Raw genomic sequence first — 26,516 nt, 5'->3', positions numbered from 1 at the left:
TTTTGCAGCTGAAAACAACCAGACACAACCAAAATCAAAGAGCGATGGGAAGGGCTTTGCTTATCTTCAGGCTTCGAACCTCTGAGAAAAGTCTTCGAAGTGATCTTTTGTCAGTCAGTCTGACACGTTTCGAGCATCAAGTATTCAAGCTCCAACAGTTTCATCGCTCGAACCCTTCCACTGTTTCCACTTGGAACGTGACGTCTACCAAACCCTTGCATGTTTCAAACTTCAACCGCTTTAAATGCTTCTGCTCCTTCATCTTGAAAGCGCTTCTCGATTGCGTCATCCCTTGTGTTTAAGAATGATTATTTTACTTAGAAGCAGTTCGTTATATATAGCTTACAAATAAAACTGAACAACAAAAAATAAGGCATAACGAAGTTTCTGACAACGATTCTCGGGCGAACCTCGGGTCGAGTCTTAGGTCAACTCAAGTCGAGAGTAACCGTAGTATGAGTGGTGTCTGCTGTCGCGTGGTCACATCTCGTGAACGTCGCGAAAATGCCGAGCTCGGGAACGCGTTGTCGCTCCGCTCGCTTCTCTCTCGGTTGCTCGGTTACTTTGAGCAAGTGAGAGGTTAGGTTATGAGGAGCTTTCTCTAACGAAAAAGCTCTTCATCACCCAGTTGCCTCCCTAGTGCGCCAGGGGGCGATAGTGCTCGATGCACAACCGTTCCTTACGGGCTCAAAGAGTTCTTAGGGCGCCGAATAAGCTGTAAAGAACTAATTTTGTTATAGAGTGTAACCTGGCCCCCTGGCGCAAAAGTCGGCGAGGGCGCTGACCGCTCTGATTGGCCGGTGCTGCGCCTGACCTTGTGGCCGGCAACTCCCTCTACTCCGTTCATCCCTAAGCTGAGACAGCGGTGGGAGCTAGTTTCACGGCCGGGATCAATCAGCCTTTCATCACCTGACCCGGCTCTCTGCGCATGGGTGTGGGTGGGGACCTGATCACGGTTCGAAAGAGAAACGTATGGCTAATCTAAGAAGGACTTAGCTTCCAAATGTCTCTCTTTCGCAATGTGATCAGGTTCCCACTCATTTTTACGTGCAAAGAACTGGGTCAGGTGACGAAAGGGAAGAAGTTGATTGGTCCAACGGGTACGTAGATCCCGCCGCAGTCTCAGCTTGTAGGTGAACGGAGCATTCTCTCTTTCTTGCGTGAGTCGAAACCTGGTGGCGCCAGTGTGCAAATAGCCCCCAACCACTTCAGGTTATGAAGTAGACGGCGGGTTTCGCGGTATTTGCGAAATCAAATATACACGCTGCCTTTCGGAAAGGGCACCCTATTGCACTATCAGATTTCACTCACTCTTATGATAAAATAACGATGAGTAAAAAAATTAGGAAATATACGTGAACCGTATATTTCCTAATTATGGTATTTCCTATTTCCTAATTAAGAAACATACGTTAACCGTATATTTCCTAAACAAGGTAAGCGCGGCGCCAGCTAATCACGACGGTCAGCGCTATCGCGGACTTTTGCACAAAGTGTCCGAAGTCTACTCCAGTGTCATAAACCGCAAGCCAAAGCTGCGTTTTTTTTTTTTTTTTTTTTTTTGTTTTGTTTTTATAGTGCAGCTCTTAGGCGCCCGTTTCCAGCTTGAGCGGCGTCGGAGTCGGCGTCGGCGTCGCCGTCACCAAGCGGTGCATTATGGGTTTCCTCGCTCAATTTAGCGGAAAATTTTCCCCGCAAAATTTAGCGGAAAATTTTCACCCCTAAATTTAGCGGCAAAATTTCCCCGTTAAATCTAGCAGAAAATATTTCCCCGCTATATTCAGCGGAAAATTTTCCCCTCCAAATGTTGCGGTAAAAATTCCCGACGAAATTCAGCAGAAAAAATTCCTAAATTTAGAGGAAAAATTTCTTCGCTAAGTTTAGCGGAAACATTTTCCCCCAAAAGGGAGGCGAGCAGGATAGGAGGAGGGGCATAGCCCTGCTCTCCGTACCTTCCCCTCTTTTTCCTCAAGAGCTGGGCTCTAATTCGGCGTCACAATGTGACGGCTTTCATTTTTTTCTTAAAGTTAGATCGCGCAGTTTAGATAACGGATATCACGTGAAGGGTTTGTGTATGATAACTCTTTAATACTTTTGTAAAGAAGAATCTTGTTTGGTCTGTTTTCAATGTTCATGTGTCTTTTTTTTTTTTTACAGAAAATCATTATTTTATTTTCCAACATAGAAGATCATTTTTAGATAGCAAAAATATTAGCCTGAAAAAAAAAGAGATGACACTGTAATTTTTCCATCTAACGTTAAGGGCACCTACAAAAAAAAGTGTTTTTAAACAGCTTCTTTGGGACAAGCACGTCACGAAACAATTTTTCCGCAAACATCTTTTTACAGCAATATTTATTACCCGAGACTGATTGCAGTTTGCGGATATTTCGTGCGTTTTAAGTCGCGCACCGCAGAGTTGGTATTATATGTCACCGAGTGGCTGTTGTACGTCACGGATTGATGTGCGATAGCAACTCTTCTCATTGGCTAAAAGTTTGATTGACAGCTTAGATCTTGGTTGTTAGATCTTTGAGATATGTTGTAATTTCCTTTTGAGCGAAATATTTTTATGTTTAACGAATAGCCTATGTAATGAGAGTTATTATTCTTTACACAAGGTTTGCAAGACGGGCACTTCCGTTTGGATTCATACCATAACAAACAAAAGCTTCGCCATTTTTCATGGCCGCCGAAGTCGCTGCTCCCGCCTGTCTCGCCTACCTCGACTATTCATTTCTCTTAAGTGGGTCAGTGGTTTTCGTTGACATAGGTGCTTAAGTGAGACTTCCTGGAGGGAAATAGTGTGTGCATAGCAACTGTAGAGGGTGTTAGTGATAAGAAGCGACGCGGGGTTTTGGCTATCATAGTGCGGTATCTTACTTTCGTTCTATTTGCTTTCGTACCACAATTTCTTTGCATTCTCAAAGTGATTTTTTTTTGCTCGCGCGTGAAAACATTGATTTTTTTTTTTTTTTTTGGAAATGTCTCTTTTTGTAAAGCGGCGCCGTTTCTTTACAAAGTGCTGTCAGATTAGTGATCGCGACAGCGTGTCTTTCTGCAGCCATGTCGCCCCGAAAGTTGATAAGCTCAATGCTTTTTGGTTGGAGGCAATTGGGCGTTCGCGTAGCGACAAGCGTGTCCAGGTATGTTGTCGTCCTTTCGCTCCGGAGGCCTTCGAGATTCGCCGCGGGTGCACCGAACTTCCGCGACGGAGACACTGGGCGGTTCCATCCCTTTTCCTACCGGGCGTGCCGAACGCTAGGAAGGATCAGGCAGTGCGCCGTCTTCGTTGCTGGCAGCCGTCCTCCGCGGCGCACCTTCGTATGGCCGAAGACGCAGTTACTCGCCGCGGCCAAGAAGCTTAATTACGCTTGAATTCAGGGTCCACTTTGCGTGCAATTCGCAAAGAACCAACGTTTCTAGTTGCACAGAACACAGAAGTTACAGGGAGTCGAGACGCTGCGTATGTCGTTCAACTCCGCAGCCAAGTCAATCCAAGAGTGGATCTAAGAGCGAGGGACTTTTCCTTCGCGCAAGTCGAAAGAGCGGGAGTTTCAAATGTGAAGAGGTTGTGACTCCGACTAAATAACGTTCTGTGGCGTATATATTGCGAAAAATTGTTTTTTGGCGGAAGATTTGTTTTGTGACATGCCTGTCCCAATTAGGCTGTTAAAAAAAAAAAAAATACTTCTTTTCTTTGCATTTACCCTTTAACGTTGCGTTGGCGGCAGGGTAGGGCAGAAATGCTCAAAAATATATTTGAGAACACAAACACTGGCATACATATAAATAGTAGCAACAATACTGACACTCAAAGATATCTGTGCAAACGTATCGCGATACGTATCGGAAATACATTTTAAAAAGAGGCAAAAAATCTTGGGAAATACAAATACATGAATAGATTTTAGGGAGGGCACAAATACAAAGATTGAGATACTGACAATCCAATATATATTTTTTTAATTTGGTTGAGGCGCCGACTAAGATGAGGTTTAAAGTGGACGTTTTCTTATCCCGAAATTACTTTGCGGCAGGCTTGGCACTTCGCCTTGAAGGTAGTGCTTCCAGACGAAGAGGAGTCTTCAATGGGCTCAAAAAACCTGCCATCAACTATTGCCCGCGGTTCTTTCCCATACATCCTGTCTGTCTGACGAGTGATGCGAGAAGACTTCAACTTCTAAATAAATTCCATGTAACCCTAAATCCCATCAAAACGTCACCACGCCCCTGTCGAATGGGGGCGCCCCTGTCAACATTGATCACATGACGTCACGGTGCAATTAACTGGTATTCTTTGAAACTGTAGGTGTCGCCTTGAGCATGAAGCTTTACCCACTCTGCTGAATGGAAGGACAATACGTACTTCCATTGATGGTGACCTCGTTGAAGATGGTGCAAACAGTTGCATTTCGAATTTTCGAGAATAGTGCCCATCCTGAAGCATCCTAGAGCATATCTTAGAAGTGCACAGTATACGAAACCCAGGGTTCGAACTAATTACAGTACACAGCACCTTAGATATCTCGTACCGGATCTACTAAACAAACATCCAAACATAGCAGAAATGGCCCAAGCACAAATTTCGTTTTTCCATTAAAAAAAAGAGGATTGTATAATATATACTAAATCACTCATGATCTGCAGTTAGTACGAAGTTGACAGTTGTGTGTTGCTGTGTTTGTCGTGGATTTTAGAATTGCTTTATCTTTGTGAATTTATTCTGTTTATGTTCCTGTGTCTCCTCCGAGTGCTGTGAAAAAAAGGCTGGAGCCTCCTCAGAAGACAACTCGTCTTCGTTTGCCCCAGCCCCCCAGACCGTTTTTTGTGTCTGAAATAAAACATACATACATACGTATGTCTTAACTTCTGTTACGGTTTAAAAAACGATACGACGACATCCCTGTTGTGACGGTCGTTCCTGCCGCCACAACACCGCGTGGATTGTGACCTGAGATGGCCGGCACAGGCGCGAGCTCTCCGAGAAACAGCGGGCTCGAGACGAGTCGCGGGGGAAAGATGTTTGGGTCGCCACAGCGATGCCATGTCTGGCCTCCTTCTTGCGCATCTGATCACCAGAGCAGCGGGTCACGTTCACGTCGACTGATGATATTCCCTTGAGCGGGGCAATATTATGGGCGCTGGCGCATTCGGATATCTGTTGAACTTCCCTGGGTGTGTCATCCTACTATTTCAAGGCAACTACCGCAAGGCTCGTGTTGCAACGGGCTGTCACTCAGCTTTGCCGGCTGGGCGTACTGTTAACGCAAAGGCAAGAGAGACGTTTAGCAGCGGGTATTGGATGCAAGCAAACAATGACTCATGAAGTCCTCACCTAGGGACCTCCGGTAGAAAATGCTCCGACTCCACTCCTGGCACGGAACCTGGTTCGAGTCCCGACTACGCAGCACTTCTCAGAAGAGAAAAATAGTTTGGAAAATTAGAAGGAACCTTCGTCAGCATAGTAACAATGCACCTGCATCTCCTTGACCCTAATGCCCTCAGAAAAAAAGAGGGCGTTCGGATTTATATTTTGTTTTTTTGAGGGTGGGGAGGGGGGTTATCTTTTAAGAAATGTAACGAAATACATTTCGTCCTGATTGTATCGCTATACAAAGAAACATTCCAAATTTATTTCGATACAGGAGTACAGATACTGGCGACAGAAATGTATTGCGATTCAGAAATACAGATACGAAATGTATGGCTGAAGTACTATCGCAATACAAATGTATCGCGATACTGACCAACCGCGCTGGCGGCAAGGGCACATGCAGTTTCAGCGACCTCTCCTTACCAGTATGAGAAACCCGTAAATCTCTGTGTCGCGACCATGCTTCATTTGTAGAACACATTTACAACCGCATTTCGTTGCTGTCGGTTAGAGACGCGGACATGTCAAAGAAGTTACAAATTATACGTAGAAGCAGAACATGCGTAATTTAAACCGCGACAAACCGACCTCAGCAACCAGACACGAAAGAAAATCTGCATTCGGCACTATTAGGAAAGTAATGAAAAAAACAAAAAAAATGGAAGATAAATTCTTTAAAGTTCGGAGGGCAATACAATACGAAATACATACAATGGAGATGAGCTATGAGCTATGTTGTCATTTCTTGAACGCCACTGTCCTTATTAGCGTGCCTGCCGTCACTTAAAACCTAACTCCTGTCAAACCTCGAACAAATATAAAAATGACTGATATTGATATACGGAGATTACATACGAGCACTGCCAAGTAATTACACTATTGGGAAACCGGGATCCACTCCAAAACCGATATTAAAATGCTACCACCAGGTTCTCAGCACGCCTTCAGCGGGTTAGCTCTTTGTCAAGCAACCTTTTAACCGGATGTCATGTTCGCGCTCAAAGCGCTTACTTCTCCTCGCCACTCATTGACGAGGTTTGATCTGTTTTTGTTGTTTCCTTTTCAGTTTCTCTAGCGGGCGATTTATGCTTGTTATAATGTGTTTTAGTGGCCGTCGTTTGTAAGTGCTACTGAGCGATCGCGTATAGGAACTTTTACTAGACCGCAAATTAGAGCTTCGCTTTCCTAGCGGAAGCTCGTGCCGTCACCTTGAAGCATGAATTGAGCACACGGCCGATGGACCGCTGTCCGCAGTGTACAATGTACTAAATTTTTTGATTATTAGATACGATTTCATAAACCGTTTTCAAAAGCTATGATTTGCTAGCGGCAGTTCGTGGCGTTATATTGAAGCATGGATTGAGCATGTGCCCTCTGGGCCCTCTCTTCGCAGCGTACGATCTACAAAATAGAACGTTTTAGAGGATCGTACGCTGCGGAAAACGGGCCGAGCAGGCGCGTGCACCATCTATGCTTCGAAGTGACGACACAAGATCACTCTAGCAAAGCGTAGGGCGAATACGATGCAGTAAAAGTCCCTAAACCTTGTATTTACTCCTTGCTCGCTCATGCGCCGTAATGCCGAAGTGCAAGGAGCGCAAGGAACTAGCATCATTATGCAATGCCGAGCACGCCTTGCTCTTCCTCCTAAGGCTTCCTGCTCAACACGAGTCTAGGATAAATTCCACAACGTATCAGCAACGGGCATTGCACAACACAAGATTGTAGTTATTATACGATGTGAGGTCTCGTCCCGAACCTGTGCTGTGAACACCGCGCTCGATTACGGCACCCAGTGAATACCACGGCGTCACGTCGAACTCGCTTCTCGGCCGGCATTGTGCATTCATATTTGCTACAGATGTTTGATAACTGCGAAGCCAAAGCAGTAAAGTAGCCATACCATTTTACTTGACCGATCGGAACCGCTGCTACAAGCATGTCATACGTTTTGCGGTCGCGCGCACCGCGTTAGAAAGGCTTAGAGCGATAAACCAGGATTCCGGTCTGCACTCGGAAGTAACCTCCTCCTCTACCCCCCCCTCCCCCCCCCTCCCCCCCCCCCCCCCCCCCGGGTCACTGCCATTGCACGCAAATGGGACTACTCGTTACGTGACCAACCAAGTACGTCAAGTCACAGGAAATATAGCAGCGCCGGCTGGCCCCAGCTGGGCCAGAGCATTGGCTGGAGCTTGTCGGATACGTTGTTCGTTGTTATGAGCGAGTTGATTTAAGATGTGAGAGCCGTGACATGAAGCCGGTCGAAAGCGACTTCAGAGTTCAGCGTGGTCTCTCACGTAGGTATAACTTGAAAATACGAAGCCAAGATCTGAATTTCTCTGGTGATCGACGTGGATGCTGCCACAAAAGTGACAATCGGTCCTGGGCTGCTCGGACCTCGAATTGATTCGGATATCGCAAGGATAAATTTTAACGTGAGGTTTTTGTGCTGTCGTTAACCATCGGAATCTTAGAGGTCTTTAGAGAAACGTGTGAAATGTATGTGAATACGCAGTTTAGCTACGGAAATTGCATGAGTCGTACTTGGTATTGTGTAATTGTGGTGCTGTTTCATTCAAATGACCGAAGACTCACTTTGTTTGTGCGGCGCACTGGAGAACTGGTAGTTATGTTACCGTGTCAGAAGATACTCTGTTGTGTCCTAAATTGTTATGCCGTAGGCGTGCAGTTTCACAGAGCACAGGCGTGCGGCGTACTGAAGGGCTGCCTTCAAGCTGGTAGTTCCTGTGCTGTGCTAGGTGATGTTGTGCTGCTTCCTAAATTGTTTTGGCGTGGACGTGCACTTTCGCGAAGCAAAGGTGTTGAAGTTGGAATTGAATCCGCTGCTCTGACGCACTTTTCATCGACACAAACTTTTCATCAACACTCATTACATGAATAGCAAGCTGTATGGACATTTCCTCGCGCGTGTATGACTGGGGCGCATGTTACCTACCCAGCCCAACCGTTCACACCGTTTTGCGGTGACAGTCTGCAGTAGCTCATTACCAGAAGTTCCAGAAATTCTGTCCGGCATTAATTTCAGTTCAGTTCATTTACGGGAGCAGTCAAAACCGAGAAGGAGTTGACTTATTCGGACAGAATGACATTAAAGAAATAGAGCATTTTACTGCTCAGGATTGACTCCCTTCTGTCATTTTTGTAATATTGTCACAGATGATTCGTCCAGTCTTTTTTTATATGTCATTACTATACTGGAAAGTTCCAGGCCATGTTCGGGTGTCATCGTATGTTCTGGTGGAGGTGCTGAGTATTTTACCCTCAACCCTTCACTCTTTGTGTACCCTAGCGGCTCTTCAGCCGAGCTGCCCGTCAACAGGACACGAATGGTGGACTGCCCCTCGTCTTACACTCCAGGCTAGCCGTGAATCAAGTCGAATGAGAAGCCCGGCAGAAAAACTGCAAGGTGAGCTAGTCCCACAAGAGCGAACCTCGGAAATACAACACGAAGAACCTGAAATCCGAGCCAGTCGCTGCTACCAGGAAGAACCACCGGAATTTGGACTCCTGCCAGAGATACCGAAGAGGCCTAAGCCCTTCGATGACAAACTCGTAGCAGCAAACCGCGTCCCCTCCCACCATTGTTTCAATCCCCGTCGCACCTCGCACTCCAGCGTCCTTTTACGGCAATCTGTGTGAAGACGTAGAGAACCGGACTGAACAATATGACCGTGTCGCCGCCAGAATGGGTAGACAGACCAGCACCTGCAGAACCTACACTTGCTGCGGAAGAAACTGACGGTCACTGGTATGAGAACAACGAATGATTCTCAGCGTAGTGGGAAGTTTGCAAGATCGAGCTGAAGCGCACGTTCCTCTGCCAACATCGACGAAAGCGGGCCGAACACGTAATTCTGTCCAGGACACTGCCCCAACGAGAGCATCACCGCCTCCGTGAAGGGTGGTTTGCACCTGATCGAGCGCCCGCCCCGACCCTCATGCTACAGAAGACAAGTAGCTGAGAATTCTCATGTCCCTCATGTGAAGGACAACATCTTCGGCAGCCTTGACCGCAACCCTCCGACATCAGTTGAAGGGTTCATCACCGAGGCTTCCAACATTGAACGTGCACTGCATGCCCAAGCCCATCACTATCAACAACTCCCCAGCGTCTCGACATTCGAGTCGTCCAGTTGAAACTTTGATGCCAGCCTCCCAGCATCCGCGATATCTTACACGATATTGTCCGAGAGGAGATCAGGACGCTATTTCCTGCCACCTGTCGCTCGGCTTTTATTGCGATTGCCGAGATTGTTTGGGAAGAGGTTGAACAGGCATTTCAACCGAAAACTTCTCCGAGAGAAGCGGAGTATGACAAACTGAGGGTGACTTACTCCGCAAAAACATGACGACCGCCACCGGCTGTCCATTAGTATGCCAATTCAAAGGGACATTCTAACGCAGCAGTATTCCTGACGCCGGGAAGAACCAGTGTAGGTTCGCACTGAACGAAGTTTACCTAGGGAAGTCGGAGGTGTACCGAACGGCCGAGCCACAACCACTCTGCTACCCCTACGTGAAGCCGACGATGTCTACCAGGGTTGCCCATACCAATTAATGGGACTGCGGGGGTTCGTCCGGAACGAACCTTGACCACGTCTCGAGGAGCGACCGCGGGACAATGAGGCATATATTCGGCGGCCTCTGTCCCTGGTGCCGAAACAACCCTGAAGCTAATGATTCCTATCGCCTCGACACGAGGTAAGCAGGACACATGCTTCTGCACTAAGCACGACAAAGCAGGTGAGCGGCAATGCAATGACAGTTGGTTTAAAGACGTTCGTCATCCAAGTGCCATAATAATTTGCCAACATAAATTATCTGCGTCCACTCCACGAAGCACACAATTTCCAACTTTGAGGAGGAATGCAACTGAGCGGCTTAAAGATATAGAATTGTTGGTCGTTCTTATGAACTGAACACCAAGCGTCACCTGACTTCACTTTGCGACACGAGACTTACACAAGTTTCAGTGGTCGCGGCCAGAGCCGCGTATAACGGGAGTCTGGACAATGGGAGGCGCGGGCAAAGCCAGGATGTGCACCAGACGCAGAAAGTGGGCTTAAAATGCTCTCTTGGCTAACCAGAAGCCTAAAAGAATCCCCTGGCGGTGGAAGCGAGAAACTGTTTTAATCATAGGTATATGTTGGTTTATAGTTTGCACTTTGAACAAGCGGATAAGAGTAAAATGTAGTTACCCTTCATAGTTGAAAATATGATACATCCAATGTCTCGATTAAGATCATGCAGAAAGATGAAAAAAAAAAAAAAAAAAAACGAATGTGCAGCTTAACTTTGTTTGGCTCGGACAAAGTTTCACCGCTCGGACGGCAGATTAGATTCTCGCCTTCAGCGCTTGGCGTACTGATTATGTCGATCGTTCCGCTAGTCGCATTCTTCCACCATTATTTTGTCTGACCTTGATTGAAACGTAACGTGCACCATATTTTCAGTCATCGAGAGTTACTCTGACGCACTTATCAAGTTTGTTTCTCGCGATCACCACCAGGGTATTAGTTCCGGCTTCTGGTTGGCCACATTCGAATTCGTAAATACGCCCCGGAACACGCCCAGCCCGCTTTCGGCCAATGGTGCCACATAATGTTACCCCTATACTTCCCAACGAATGGCACACCTCTCTGTATATAAGACTCTGGTCGCGGCAAGCAAAAAAAAATTTCCATTGCGGAATGAAAATGAAGTGGTTTGGATAGCGAACAAACACTGATTCCAGGCATCAAGTCAGCGGCACAGCAAAAGGTAGAGCTACTTAAGCGATACATGCCCGAACTTGCTACATTGACACAGAAAACTACCCGAAGAGTTTGAATTAGACGCCAGCCCTGCGGCTTCAGGGCATCAGATGTCAGTGGCGGCACTTGACGTATGATCACAAGACGGCATCAGTCAGACTAAGTCGCCACTCGACCAAACTGAACACTGACGTGCCAGGAGCGTCATCCAACGACAAGGAGCATAGGTGTTATGACTGAACGCCTGACACGAGGCTGTCGCAGAAACAACTTGTTAAAGAACCGTTTGATTAGAATCAATAATTATGTAATCGAATGGAAATCAATATATTCGATATACTAACCGCGTACGTATAATATTCACACTCCAGCCTTTACGCCTTCAGAATCTACACACCAAGAATTGTGATGACTGCATGCGGTGGAGCTTTTGCGGACACTCGCATCTCCGACTCGCCCCATATTAATAAATTGGACAAACCAGACCTGCAGATTTCTTGAATGGGGCTGCACTCTTTTCAGCTTTTCTGAACATGTAGAGAATCTGAAATGAAACACCCTAGAGGCTTATACACAATATATACTACCATCTTAGCACAGTGAAATTAATGAACACAAAACGGTCCAACAATTCATATTAAATATTACACCAATAACAAATAATGATTTCTGTAACTTGTCAATTACAAAGACGAACACACCTCTGAGCATCTAGCTTAATAATATTTGTTGATGAACTGTTATATAGCAGGACATTTCATATACGTATGGCACAGCAGACCCTTTGCGAAACCCCATCAAGAAACATTGACTCTTACCCTTTGTTTTTTTAGTAAAGCACACGAATGGGCCCCAGCTCCCGTCAAATGCTAATGCAGCATTTAAGTCAAATAGGCGCTGAGCCGAATTCACATTGATTGCGGACATAACATTATTGTCGAAGAAATGCCCAAAGTATGAAGGCCTTGGTTAATTAGCGTAGTAGCTACTGTAATTCGTTTCATCACAATTTGAGAAACGAGAAACAGTCCCAGTGAGCCAATATGCACGTTGACGAGGGGCACATGACAACATATCGTCGGAGTGCTTTCCTTTTGCACAGATTTGTCGCATACCTTCACTCCGCCTTTCTGATTGACTAGAGAAGGCTGTGGTTGTTGCCCTTTAGAGGGATGGTGAACCGAAATTAGGATTAAAAAAAAAACAATGCTGGAGATGTAAACGGGACGCTACAATCCCTACAACGCTACTGGTAAGGCGATGCCTTAAATTGACGGCCATATTTTTGGTAAAAGAAATCGAGATTGAACCAGGCCGACGAGGTGCGTCACCGTAAAGATACCTAGTTTCCTCCTCTCTTCACTTCGCTCCCTCAAAGCCGCGACGCGGAGAAGACGCGAGGCCCTTCCCTCTCCTTCTCGGAGAAATATGACGTCAACATTCCTGCCAAATGCGCCTCTTTTTTTTGAAAAATAGGGTCATCCGTTCAAGATATCGCTGTATGAGTGATTTTTTGGTGCTTGTTGCATCCCGTTGCACGCTTTTGCCGCGTGTATTGGGGAATCGAGATTTCGGTTCAGCATCTCTTTAACAAATTACGGGGAAACGAAGTATACACAGCCCACACTTAAAAAAAGTATATTAAAGAGAGCGAAGGAAATGGTAGTCAACATTTTGCAACACGACTGCTCTTTAGGTAACGGATGAACACAAATATGAGTCATCTTGTCCAGGTAATTACAACAATAACTGACGATTAATATAATGCGCTCTTGATGAAAAAAATTATTGCTGAAATAAACCCTGCGAAAAAAAAATGTCAGTTAATCTTCTATTTCCGAGTTGTAAAACATTTATCAAATTGATGATATGTGTGTTGCTATCTCTGGACCTCTAAAGAGTAGGGCCGCATTTTTTTTAAATTATAGACATTATAGTAATGGATTAGAAAACCATCTAAGAGGAGTCTGATCATACTCATGGAGGTTACTCTGCACTATCGATACCGATCGGCAAGGTAAAATGCCTACTAATATTAACTTTCAAGGGACAGTGGATGCAGCATTGCGTGCACTGATCAATAAAAATGTGAAGGCTTGCTGTGTTTTGGGTTTCAAGTGGATGAATAAACTGTTTGATGAACATTTGTGATGAACTTTTTTACCGAATGATTGTTTCGACTGCTTTGTAAGAGTTCGCAGGCACATCGATTAAGCCAACGCCAGCTTTTCACTCACAAAGTACTGCGATCGAATGCAAGCTAGACTAACGAAAGAACGTTATGTAAAGCTCTAGGCAAGGGCCAGTTTGTAAAACCGTCGATTAGCACAAGAAATTAAAGATCACAGGAGCTTCCTCGCTAAAGGTTGCTATACTTATTCGGTGACGAAGGGCTGAAACAACGTATTCATAATAGATAAAACTCTACTGACAAGGACGGAGAAAAGACTGGACGACACGAGCGCTGAGTGACAACTGACGGTTTTAATTTCATGAAACCAGAAAGACACGAACATGAAAGCAAAACTGACCCTTCAGTCAAGGGGCATTTGCGACCGCGCATGACAGGCTCTTTGGGCCCTCACAACACTTTGTCTAAACAGGGACGCAGTGCACACACATCATTCCTATCTAAACATTCTGCCTAACTATCTAACAACCCCAAGGATGTTAAACTCACACAGGTTGGGCATGCTTTTCTTATATTAAGTGCCTCTACATTCTCCCATGCCTTTTGGTCTTTGTGTCTAAACAACGCGACTGCCTCCTCCAGTACCGGGTGGCAGGAGCAGTTTCTGCGGTGGAATGCGAAGTGGAAGCAGGCTATCCCTGCCAAAGAGCTGAGATGCTCTCACGCAGGCAAACGTTGAGGCACCGCCCCGCCTGCCCGCCACGAAAAAAACTAGTAAAATGCATACGAGACCCGGGGGGAAAGTAACACATAAGGTCGGGAAAAACGTCGCAATCATCCAGTCATCTACACGTTACTAAAAAGAAGTAATCGATTACAATTACTATTACTCTTGGCTAAAAAGTATTCTATTAGATTACTTGATTACTTGAAAGCAAAAGTAATTGGACATTACTTTAAGAAGTAACCGTTACTTTTCCGATTACTTTATTGTATGAAAACTTACAACTTTAGCGCTCATAAGAATGAACTACCTCCAACCTCGAAACCTTGCTTGTCGCAAAGACCACGAAGGGGAAATATGGGATCTTGACGTCTATTTGAACTGGCCTTGTTATATTTTGCATCCGCTTTAGATATTCTGCAGTTCAAACAGGATTGTTTTTTTCTCAATTCTGTGTGTGTACAGTCGGGAGCAAAAGTTTGCGGGGCACGGGAGCGCGTGCCGAAATGCATCGCCGCGCCGTGCAACGGCGCTCCACCGCATTAAAAAGCCGCGCTTTGCGCATGCGCGCCCTTCGTGCTGGCAGTCATGTCTCTTTCGCTCGTTTCTGTCCGACTCACTCCTGATAACCGGAGTCGGCGCCAGGGGCGCAAGTTGCCGTTTCGCTGGCTGTCATGCCTCGTGTCTGCTTCAGCTGCCTCAGCAGCCGCGGTGGATGACAAAGCGCCTGGGAACCCCACCCTGCGAGCTCCGTCACAAAGCGCGGCGGCTGAGGCAGCTGTAGCAGACGCGCAGCCGCGCAGCTTGACAGCCAACGAAGCGCTAACTCGCGCCCCTGGCGCCGGCTCCTGTTATCAGGACTGCGTCGGAAAGAAACGAGCAAAAGAGACATGATAGCGGGCACGAAAGGTGCGCACGCGCAAAGCGCGGCTCCTTAGTGCGGCGGTGCGCCGTCGGACGGCGCGGCGATGCATTTCGGCACGCGCTCCCGTGCCCCGCAAACTTTTGCTCCCGACTGTACGTGAGGGGGCTAGTTTAAACTAGGGAGCCTTCATGTGCCCGAAGCGCACATGAGGGCACACTAGTTTTAACAAAGGACTTACAAAGCTACATTCTGCTCCCTCGAACTTCGTCCTGAATGGTCTTTGTCTTTAACTGGGGCTTCCTTGGGGCTTCCCTGAAGCTTCCCAGTCCCTGCTCGAAACCCCCCCCCCCCCCCCCCCAAAAAAAAAAAAGAAAATAAAGAAAAAACCGGACATTCCACAGAAACTATACATACAAAGGGGTTGACCTTGTTTCCTGCAGATGCGCAAAAATCTTTTTTTTTTGTTTGAAAAAAAAGCTGATTTTATTTGTCATTTGAAAAAAAAGTGTGTGCGGGGAGGGGGGTGGGATCCCGTGGAAAATTAGTAACGGTTAGAAATAATTTTTATTACTTCAAAAAGTAATAGGATTACTCTTGTGATTACTGCCTAATAAAGGTAATCAACTGATTACAAAATTACTCCAAAAGTAATCGATTACAAGGAATTTGATTACTTGTAATGCGTACGGTACAAGTCTGTAATCATCCCCTATGTACATCGTGTGTCACACGGGTTCAAAAGGGCCGCCTCGAGGTACGTGGTGGACGAGGCGTTCTTGGCATGAAAGAAGTTGAGTGGGATTTACTCCGCGGGTGGAAAAGTGCGTGAGAGGGGTGAAGGCACTCGAGAATGGCGGTTGTGGCGTAAGGCGCCACGTTGATTCCGTGCCTTGCACCCAGTGTTGTGCCCGTTAATGAAAAAAGTAACGAAATAGCGTTACTCGTTAGTTTGGTAAAAAAGTAACGCGTTATTGAGCTACGTTACTCTTTTACAAACGTAACGATATACCGTTACCGTTACTTTTCAAAAATAACGAACGTTACTTTTAAGTTACTTTTCTGTTCGAGTACATATGTTTGGCAGAGATGTATGATAAGCCTCCTTAACAAGCTTGGATAAAGATAAAAAATTACAGAGTGGTTTCCTAGTGTTTTGATGCGCGAAGTAGCTTAATTTTCGGCACGCAGATTAGGCATTGAAACTGTAAATTACCTGATTCTGTCTCCTTTAGTTGATACATTTCATTCAGACCAGCTGGCCATGGTGACGAACTTTCGTTATTCATGCCCATCTCACGCGCAGAATGAGTCGGAGATGTTAGTCAATCGGCTTTTATAAACTACAGCATGCGAACGAGGACTGCTGGAACACAACCAGCCAACCAACAATTTTCATCTTTACGCCGGTTTTAGTAAGAGTCCGGTTCATGCTATTACCAGAGACTGATTTACTTCACTATCTGGAACAGGACGCCGGTTACCAGCGCACTAGCTATAATCACTTGCTGCCTCTTACCAGCAGTAGATCTTAGTTTTTCTGTAAAAAAAAAAAAAAAAAAGGTTTCGTGTTTGTAAGTTTTCTTTGCAGGTTTAAAACTTTTTTTTTAATTTTTAATCATGACCTTAGGGAATTAAAGACTAATCAAGCGAAAGATTCTTCTGTGTACGAAAGTGGGTCAGGAGCTTTCAGGCAGGGAGGGGGAGAGCGAGGGTAAAGATATTCCACAAAGGATTTTTTTTTTTGTTTTTTTTTTAAGCTAGAGAAATGAGCAAATCGCTTCGCCACTGGTTGTCCACTGTTGTAAACGGATGTCTCTCCACGGCTCCCCCCCCCCCCCCCCTCCCCCGCTGTCCACTTCTGCTGCACAAAGCAGGGGGGGGGGGGGGGAGGAGAGGAGGGAGTGGAGAAGGCTGTAGCTGAAGGTTTTTTTCGCCTTCAAAAAATGAATTTTTTTTTTTTTAATTTACTCTATCGGATGCTGGTTCCGTGCAGCGATAAGTTGGTGCAGGATTTTGAGATTAGCTCGCGCAAGGTTTCACCAGTTTTGGTCAAAAGTAACGAGTAACGAGTAACGAAATGTGACAGCCGATACCGTAAAAAAGTAACGGAAATACTTTACTCGTTAGTCATTCAGAATACTAACGAGTACGTTACTGCGTTAGCGAAAAATGTAACGCGTTATCAGCAACGTCGTTACTAGTAACGCGTTACCTCCAACACTGCTTGCACCAAGGGGGTAGTTTACCAGATACCTGTCTTTTGTGGAAAGATTTACACCGCGCAGACAGGGCCTTAACGTTCTCCTGCCGTGAGCATCGTAGCTCTTTGGCCGGGACAGCGTACTCCTACTTGGCATTGCATTGCAGAGACTCCTCCTGCCACCCAGTGCCCGAGAAGGCCGTCTTGTTGTTTATACACAAAGTTCAAAGGACACGGGAGATTGTCTAGGATTCGATATAAGAAAGGCAAGCCTAACCTGCATGAGTCATACGTTCTTGGCGTTGTTCGGTAGGGAGGCAGAATTTTTAAATAGGGGTGATGGCTGGTGCACAGCGTCACCGATTAGAAACAAAAATGTTGTGAGGGAGCAAAAAGCCTTGTATGCGCGGTCGCGATTGCGTCTTGTCAGTCAGAAAATGTTTAATGCTATAAAAGAAGAAAAGTAAAAGAAAAAAAGGAAGAAAAGAGGGAAGGGGGTATCAGAGAGTTCGCCGGTGATATCAAGATCTGGACGCTGGCACTAAGGAAAGGTAACTAAATCTAAATGAATATGTCCAGCTTGGCCTCATAGATAAAATCCAGGAGACCTTTCAAGACTCTTCGTCTGTCACTCTCAGAGCCTGGTGGATGTGTCCACCCCTCCATAGATGCGATGTCTGTTGGTCGATGTTTTGCCCTTATGTTTTTGTACTCTGGACACTCGCACACCAATTGAAAAATTCCTTGGCGCCCATGTTGCACTTGCAGCAAGTTCCGGATCTATTCCATTGGCTCAAAGATGCGATGCGCGCTGGTGTTAGTGCAGTGTCTGTCCTCACTCGAGTCAGGAGAACTCTCGCCCGTCTTCTAAAACCCGTGCAAGGGAGCGGGTCTGGGTTTTCGCCTCTTAACTGTAGGGCAATGTTTTTGTTTGTTTCTTCCTGGTTTCATCAAAATAAAACCGTTAGTAGTCAGTCAGCGCTCGTGTCGTCCAGTCTTTCTTCGTCCTCGTCTGTCGCGTTGTTTCCTAACCTCGAACGCGAGGTATACCTTTCGCTTCAATTGTCAGACATTCCAACGCTCAAACAAAGCTAGAAATTTGAGAATATCTTATGCTAAAAGTGGTATCCTAACATTGTTGATTAGTGCAAAAAGTAAAGATCGCTGGAGCTTCCTCGCTAAACGTTGCCACGATTATGTGGTTACCTAGGGCTGACACAACTCTTCTTAGGCCCTACTTCTGACGCCTACATTTTGCATTGATTCTCAGACATTCCAATGTTCAAACAGAGCTAAGAGAATGCAAAAATTTCACGCTAAAAGCAATCAAAGATATATCGACCGCCGAACATGATCGGGAATCCGAGCACCGGTAGGGCGATACGGCTGATGATGTCTCACAGGTGTTAATATCCAGATGATCTAGAGCTATTTTGAGAAAAAGCTGTATAAAGTCTTTTTCCTTCATATCTTTACTTTATATTCAAAAAGCACGTAGAAGCCCGAAATCATAGGAAAGCAGCGGCCCATCATGACCGTCACGACTACAGTGCACTGAAAAACTCGCATCCGCCGGCTCTGGAAGCTGCCATATTACCGCTGACCTCACGGCTCTTGCGCTGTCCCGTGACGAGTAGTCATTTGGCGTACATGGCGGCAACCGGGTGGGTGCCACTTTCGCACTTCCGGTTTATCACTCTAAGCCCCTCTACCTCGTCGGTAGCGTGGTACGAACTTTGCATCACACTATGTATGTATGGATGAGAGGATGCTAACGGCTGTGCCCGTTATGTGGCGGGCTGCTTGTGAGCCTAGAAATCAAGAACCAAAAGTAGGACTTATTTTCTTCACCAATTTGCTAACCCTCTGAAATTTCGTGACTATCGCCATGCAGCTGATTACCAGCGTTGCCATCTGCTCGATATGGTAGTTTTTGGTTTCGCCTTAGACCTCCGAAACAAAAGTTTAAGATAAGTTATCTATAAAACTACACGAGGCAACGAAGAAATAAAATTTCACCTCATAATTCAAGGACACTTTTTGCACTGAAAGTAGTCGTAAACTTAAAATTGAGAAACTTTAGCGGAGTTACCTTTTAAAAAAAGTTGGCAAATACCTATATTTCTTAGGCTCTATATTCAATGGAATTACGTCTTTCAAGAAGCATCAATTAAATTCATTACAAAGGCATTACACCTCACGTGCCGCCATGGTGTCAAGTAGTGGTGACGCGTGACATAAAAAGGTCACGTGGCTTGGCGTCACCTTTTGACATGGCGTGGCTTCCATGCGTTCGCGCATGCCCAATGACAGGACACATGCCGTAGGGTTTGCACAGATGGTCGAACACGCAGGTTTCTGGCAGTAGGGGGTCCCGCTATAAAGATTTCATGCTTTAAAGGACCGCTGAGTCAAAACGTTGACTGCACTCTTTTACTTTCCCTTCTTTCACCTCTTTTTTATAGATTAGCCGATTTCTTTCATATACTCGTACTAATATTTTCTTGTATTCTCGACATTAGCATGACGCTTTTTTAGTGCCTAAGCAGTACGGCTCGGGCTCACTAAAAGTTCCGTTCCTGGCGAACAATTAGCCGGCTCAGTGGCCATCTACGAAAGTTGATCCCCGTGCTGCCCGTCTGACCGCTGTCCATGTCTGAGCCCACACTGCGTCTCGCCGCCCTAAAAAAAAAAGAACAAAAAAGAAGAAAGGTTTGAGCCGGCCGCAGGAGGGACCGGTACACGCGTCGGAGGTTCGGCTTCTGCGGCGGACGCAGCAGACCTATACTTCGTTCGACCACCAGCTGGCGAAGGGCAGAGACCACGGCCGCAGTGAACCAATCGCCGCGTCCAAGCGAGGCACGTGACACCGTAGCGTTGGGAGCCCATTTCTCCTGCGAAGAGTTGTCCCCTGTTTCGCTCAGCCGCCCTGATTGACTCAAGGGAGCAGTAGCGTGCGCTCTTTGCCAAGTTACGGCAAACCAAAGTATATTCACCATTCGAACCTAAGCTGATAGCGCGATAGAAGCTACGTGCTCGCGCGGACCAGTCAGCCTTTCAGTACCGGATCCCGGTCTCTGCGCAGGGTTACCGGTGGAAGCGTGATCACGTGGCGAAATATGAACGCATAAGTGGTCCTAGCGACCGCGTAGCTTCCACCGTAGTGTGAGCTCAGTATGAACTCCCGGCAAACTCGGGACCCGAGTGACGCGAACAGTCCGAGCAACGGAACAATGGCAGCGCGGGGTTGGCATCTTCCCCCGGACCTTCCCCTCCGGTGTCAGCAGCCAGCTGCGTGGGCTTTTGTTGTTCGGCGGCCGCTGCCTGCTCACTCGGCCCCCGGGGGTCTGCGCCCTGCCCCGCTCGTGCGATTGGAAGCAACCGTTGTGCCTGATTGTCTGCTGCATGAACGTCGGCTCTTTCTCAGTTGCTTCTCCACGCGGGCTTCGGTGGGGAGGTCGGTCGTTTAGAGAGAGGCACGCTCGAGGGCCTTGGGCGTACGCAAGCGGTCGCTGCGCGCACGCGCCGCCTCGTTATTCCCTTTATCCCTATTGTCTCCCGAACTCTGTTCTCCGAGCTTACACCAACGAAATAGGAATAGAGAAAGGTAAGGTGAAAGGAGAGGGTCGGAGCGAATAAGGGAGAGTGGTGTACGGGCTGGTAATGTAGTGCAGAGCGCTTGTTTACGGTCGTGTTTACAATCTAAGCCACGGAATTTTTTTTTAATTTTTGGTTTGTGGTGATAACATCGAAAGTGATTCTCTGTCAAGAAAAGAAAAGAGGGAGTTCAAAAGAAACAAAAGTATGACAGTTTCAGTTCCTTGAAGGTCTGGTCGCTGCAAACTTCGCACGGCTGCTCGTTCGACGAGTTCTTGCGCTCACTTTTAGGCGAAGGAATTATGCGTGAGTGATTATTCTAGTAAAAAAGCCATTTGTATGAGAAATTAATTGTGTCCAATAAACACATATGAGTCCTACAAGATAGATACTAACATATAATAACCATATGAAAACTATATAAGATATGTAAGAGCATAATAATACTTATAAGGAAGTTAGAAGAAACTTCTTACAAGTGCATTATATGGTTCTTATATATCTCAAATAGTTCTTATATGCTTATTATATGTTCTTATATATCTTCTATGATTCATGTGTGTTTATTGGACACAGAAATTTATTACACAAATGAGTTTAGACTGCGGGAAGTTCGCCTGCCCCCAAACGGCGTCTGGCGTCTGACATGACTCCGCTGTAGACAAATTTAGCCAACGCTGTACAATCGGTGGGGGATAGGACACGCAACAAATAAAATAGGACATGCCTATACTGCTGCTAGGATCCATTCTACTTCAATATATTGCTGCTAATTTGGTCTTGAAAATGTCACAATAGTTTCGTGGACGAATTGATTTGTATGGGAGGACCATCGGATCCGCGCCATTGGGAAAGGTCGCCGCGGTTTTTGGGTCCTTGACGTCGTTCGCCGAACGCGCGGCGTCCACTCGCACGCACTCGCAGATTTGGTTCTCTCGGCGTCTGGCGCTTCATCTTTTTTGTTTACCTTCCGGGTTTTGATCACGCGATTTGGAGACGATGAGGACTAAGGTATCGCTCACTCGTCGGAGTCTTCGACGCTGATCGCTGCAGCTAGGATAGGTTGTTATCAAGATATGTTGCAAACTGATAATTTTGACTTCGACCCGCCAGCGACCAGCTGCAGCGTCGACGGCGACGAGATCTTCACGGACGAACTCACTGTCGTCCTCGACGATCTCGCATGTGCATGCAAGGTGAAAGGTCAAATAGTAAGGGGGGCGAGAGCGAGAGTAGCGTTGGCGTAGCCGAGTAGAGTTACAGTGCGTGATCGTACCGTGGTGAGCCGAGCTTGGGCGAACATGGGGGAGCCTAGAATGAGATAGCGTTCACCTAAATATGACGATCACGTGGTTTATGGGCACTATGGTGTGACTAACTTGGTCAATGTTGCCTGGTTCGTTAATGCCCTCTATAGATTAAGCCGAGGTCGCACTGCTTTTACGTCATACAAAAGAAATTCCGCAAACATGAGTCACCTCAATATTTATGGTTCGAAAACCGGGTGACAAGTTTTCTCCTCGAACTCATTGCCATTCGGCATTCGAAGCACGGATCTCACGGTGACTCCCGTTCGAGTCTGTATGCAGACTCTCTTTTGTATGATGTATAAAAGAGGTGACCTCGGCTTTACGAAACGCAGATCCGGCGGTAAAAAGTAGCTGTGAGACACCCAGCCCTGAAATCCTCAATTATTATTTTTTTAATAACTATTCTGTGCGTCGATGTCCCGCCAATACCATTTGGCGTTCATGACATCTCATCCCATTGAACTTTCGCCGCAGATTTTATGCTCCTTGCACAACATCAGCCATCCGGTTATCCAAGCCGCTCAGTGACTAATGGCAGTTCTCTATGGGCGACCCACCATCAATGCGGAGGCAGGGGGTTGGTAAAAACGTGTCTTTGGTGACAGCGCTCTAACTTGAATCTACAAATTTTCAAAAAAAATTACGCCATTCTCTACCATTGCTGCATAATTGAACCACGTTCGTCGTAATCTCGTGGGCTCTCCGTCACGCTGAGGCTTCACGTATATCTTGACTTGCGACGAGCGCTACACCAAGTGACCCGAAGACGCGATCCCCTGCATCGGCTGATTGCCGACACAGTTACCATACTTTTTATGAAGATCTAGATTGCCCGCTTTTGAAGCCTTTCCGTCACTACAAGCCAGGGACGCCCATTCCAGTGTTCGTTTTTTGCTGCCTTAGGCCAGGTTCTTGGGACGGGCTGCGTAGGCACTACATCATATCAATCACCAGAAATCGGCATGAAAGAAAGTTTCCACCGGAAGCTTAAGGTTGCCGCCACGGTAATTGGGACAGATGACACCACTGGACCTTAAATTGTCGCTTTCTGGATCTTAAATTGGCGCTTCAGCAATCACATGTATGCTGGTGTTATGGTTCAAGATCAAAGAAGTGTCTGCTTTCTTACGGTTCCAACCATTCTAAGGTGGTTAAAACAGGTAGGGACTTTATCTGTCTCGGCGCATCCTTCGCGAAGTCCTGTCCACACAGGACGGTGCAGGGTTTTACATCCCAGGTGAACAGGCTAATGAGAGGGGGGGCTATTCATCAGCACTCCTTGAGGTTTGGCTGAATCACTGGTGCAAAGGCTTTGGGGTACTGCTGTGGTCTCAGAGAAGTTCAAGCCGAGAGTGAGACCGGTAGTGGTGCCCTACGTAAACAAGATCAGCCACAAGATTAAGAAGGTGGCGGAGAGACACCAAGTCCCGATTCTTTTCTCTGCTTTTAAGAAACTGGAGAATTTGTGTGGTAGAATTGATAGGGAAGAAGCATACGCAGCGCGATGCGAAAAGAAGCATAAAAAGCAGTTCGTAGCGTGCAAAATTGGAATTGTGTATTGAATACCGTTATCCGTGTGGTAAGCAGTTTTTTTGGACAGACTGGTAGATGCTTTAACGAAAGAATAAGGGAGCATGCATTATCTGTGAGATCGACCCCTGTCAATAATTTGGGAATTCATTGTAACAGGTGTGGGTGCGCCTCTAAGTTTGAAGGAACAAAAATAATGATGCGACACAACTACAGAAGGACGAGGGAGATCACGAAGCATTTTATAAATCACAATGTAGAGAGGGCACGTGTGTCTGTGCCCCTTGTGGCGCTCTATCAAAAAGAGAGATAATATCTGGGCCAGTGGAAACGTGGTGTGTGGTGACGTGGGTGTGGTGGGTTGTTCGGGTTTTTCGCGGCCTCATGTTTTTCCTATTGAATGACAGTTGTAAGTCAGCGCCTTGTCAGTCTGCATACTCTTCTGCTGGTCCGTCGTTTGTTTGCGTCATATTCTCGTTTAGATAGAAGCATTGGCTAAGGCCACAGTGGATGCGCAGCGCGACATTTGGGGTCGATTTGAACAGCCAATTCACGGCCGCTGTGATCTTTCCGCGCGCGAAGGAAGATCCAGAGGCCGTGGACAGGTACACTGGTGTTTGACGGCCGACCCGGTTTAATAGTGTTGTTGCAAACAATTTTTACAACGGTCATGTAAAGCACCCCATCACCAATTTGTGTCACCCGCAGTTCAACGGGTTTGACGTGCATGCAGTATGTAGAATCAAGGAAGGCATTCGAGAGGTTCAGCCTCGCAGCCTTGTAACTAGGCTTGCAAGCAGTTCCCCACTTTTGTTGAAGTTCCGCTGCTGTAGAACCTCAGCAAAAGATAGGATGCACTTTTCCAAGCTGTTATTCGGCTACCGAATCTGATCCCAGATTGATTTTTTCTCTAGATGCATTTGGGGTCGTCCTCGCACGAGAGAGGCAACCATACTTGTGCTGGAGGGAGTGTGTAAGTGCGCAGTTTCGGCCTATGGTGGATTCCCGGAATTTACCGGTCACTTTGTGTACGAATGATAACAGTTGCAGTGGAGTAGCCAGGAAGTGTTTTCGCGGGGGGGGGGGGGGGGGATGATGGGGCTGCGGTGGTCATGACTTGGGGTGCGGAGTGGGGGAAATAGGGTTCAAAATGCACGTTTATAATATAGGGTCGGCTGGACTTGGGGGGGGGGAGGGGGGGGGGGAGGCCCCATAATCTCCCTGCCCTCCTGGCTACGCCGCTGGACAGTATTCACCAAAAAAAGATAGCACCAACAGCATGCGGATCAGCTCGTGACACGGCTTCCCCACAAGTGAACCGGGCTGCCTGTAGTGATTTTTTGACGGAGTGGCAACGATGTTAGTGGTTCGGTGGTTCAACGATCAGGCTGCTCCCTTACAGCGGGAGACATCCAAAAAGGATCGGTAGGGCGGCCAGGTGATGCTCCGTCCTAACAGGAGACGAGCAGGGGCCGGCGCTTGCGGCCAGTGCGGATCTTGCCGGCGTCAAAGCAGAGGTGATTGACTTTTAGGTTTAGGTTCAACTTATTATAAAGCAGAACATTAGAACTGAAGAACGAGAACGGCAAAAGTGGCGGGAGCTTGGGCTCGAGCTTGCACTCCTAGTGCCACAAAGAGTGTTCGTGGTTACGCTACATACTAGCATAAGCCAATTATTACATTATCTCTTATTTTTTCAATGAAACCTACAAAAATATATTAAAGCAGAACAAAAACCACTGCTCTCCCTTTTTGATTATTTTAACAGTACCTACTGCGAGACTACATTTATGAAAGAATCAAAGCACGACCCTTGCTTCTGTAACACACAAGTAGTCAAAGAGAAATGATACTGAAAACGCTTCATATTCGTGGGAAGGTAGTCACATTTGAGATAGTCGCAGTCGACAAAGTGTTTAGGTCATGTGACATACGTTTTAGCGGGGAAACCGAATGCGCAGTGTTGGATTATGGGACGTCAAGGACCTACACATCAATTCAGTTTCTTCTCTGAATTTAGCGGGCAATTGGTCTTTGACGCTACAAAATGCAACGCGCTGTTATGCCGTCGACGACGCCGCTATGCGCGGAAATGGGCGCCTAAAGGCCCGTTCACACTCTTGCAACCGAGTACGACCGAGAGAGACCAGAGCGGTTTTTAAGCCTCTTGCGATCTCTTAGGACCGGCTCCGCTGCACCGCATCCGGTCCTAAGAAGTCACAAAAGGCTTAAAAACAGGTCTGGTCTCTATAGGCCTTACTTGGTCGCAAGAGTGTGAACGGTGCTTAAGAGCTGCACTCTGAAACTCTGAGAAGCGCCGTTTCGCAAACTTTGCGACCGCGACAGTCGAAAGAACAGGATGGGCCGACAGGCCCGGACGACGCACCGAAATAATGTATGCTCTGATGGACATGCCACGATGTGGGTGGTTCGACGGTCAGGCTGCTACTTGGCAACAGTAGACATCCAAGAAGGGACGGTAGTGTGGTCGTGCTATGGGGTGCCCTGACGGGAGACGGGGCGGAGGTGATTGATTTTTATGTTTATGGTTAATGAATCATAGAGCAAAACATCAAAACTGAAGAACACGAACGGCGACAGAGGCACGAGTTCCGGCTCCAGCTGGCGCTTGTGATAGCACGAATAGCGCCCGTGACGACAAAACAATCTAGTAAAAGCCAATAGTGAGGTCATACGCACGACGTTGTGCACCTCACAGCACAGCACAAGATAGATTTGGGAGATTTTCAAGTCGGAATACTGGACACATGTTCGGTTGTATCATGACTGGCTTCGGATCATCCTACGACAAGAAAGTGACTCACGCATTGACGCATGCCGGTATGCGGTGTACAGAAAGCTGGCGCACTAGTTAACTGAGTGCTTGTGGCAAAGAGCACGTTCTGAATCTTCGTAGAGAAGAAACAACGCAGCTGCTGCCGCTAGCGGCGTCGCCGTTCTGGGGGATGCATGCATACCGAAAGAAGTACATGCGGTTTTCAAGAAGG

Source organism: Ixodes scapularis, unplaced genomic scaffold (assembly GCF_016920785.2).
Source record: "Ixodes scapularis isolate PalLabHiFi unplaced genomic scaffold, ASM1692078v2 ptg000800l_1__unscaffolded, whole genome shotgun sequence".
NCBI lineage: Eukaryota > Metazoa > Arthropoda > Arachnida > Ixodida > Ixodidae > Ixodes > Ixodes scapularis.
Note: the sequence above shows the minus strand (reverse complement) of the source record.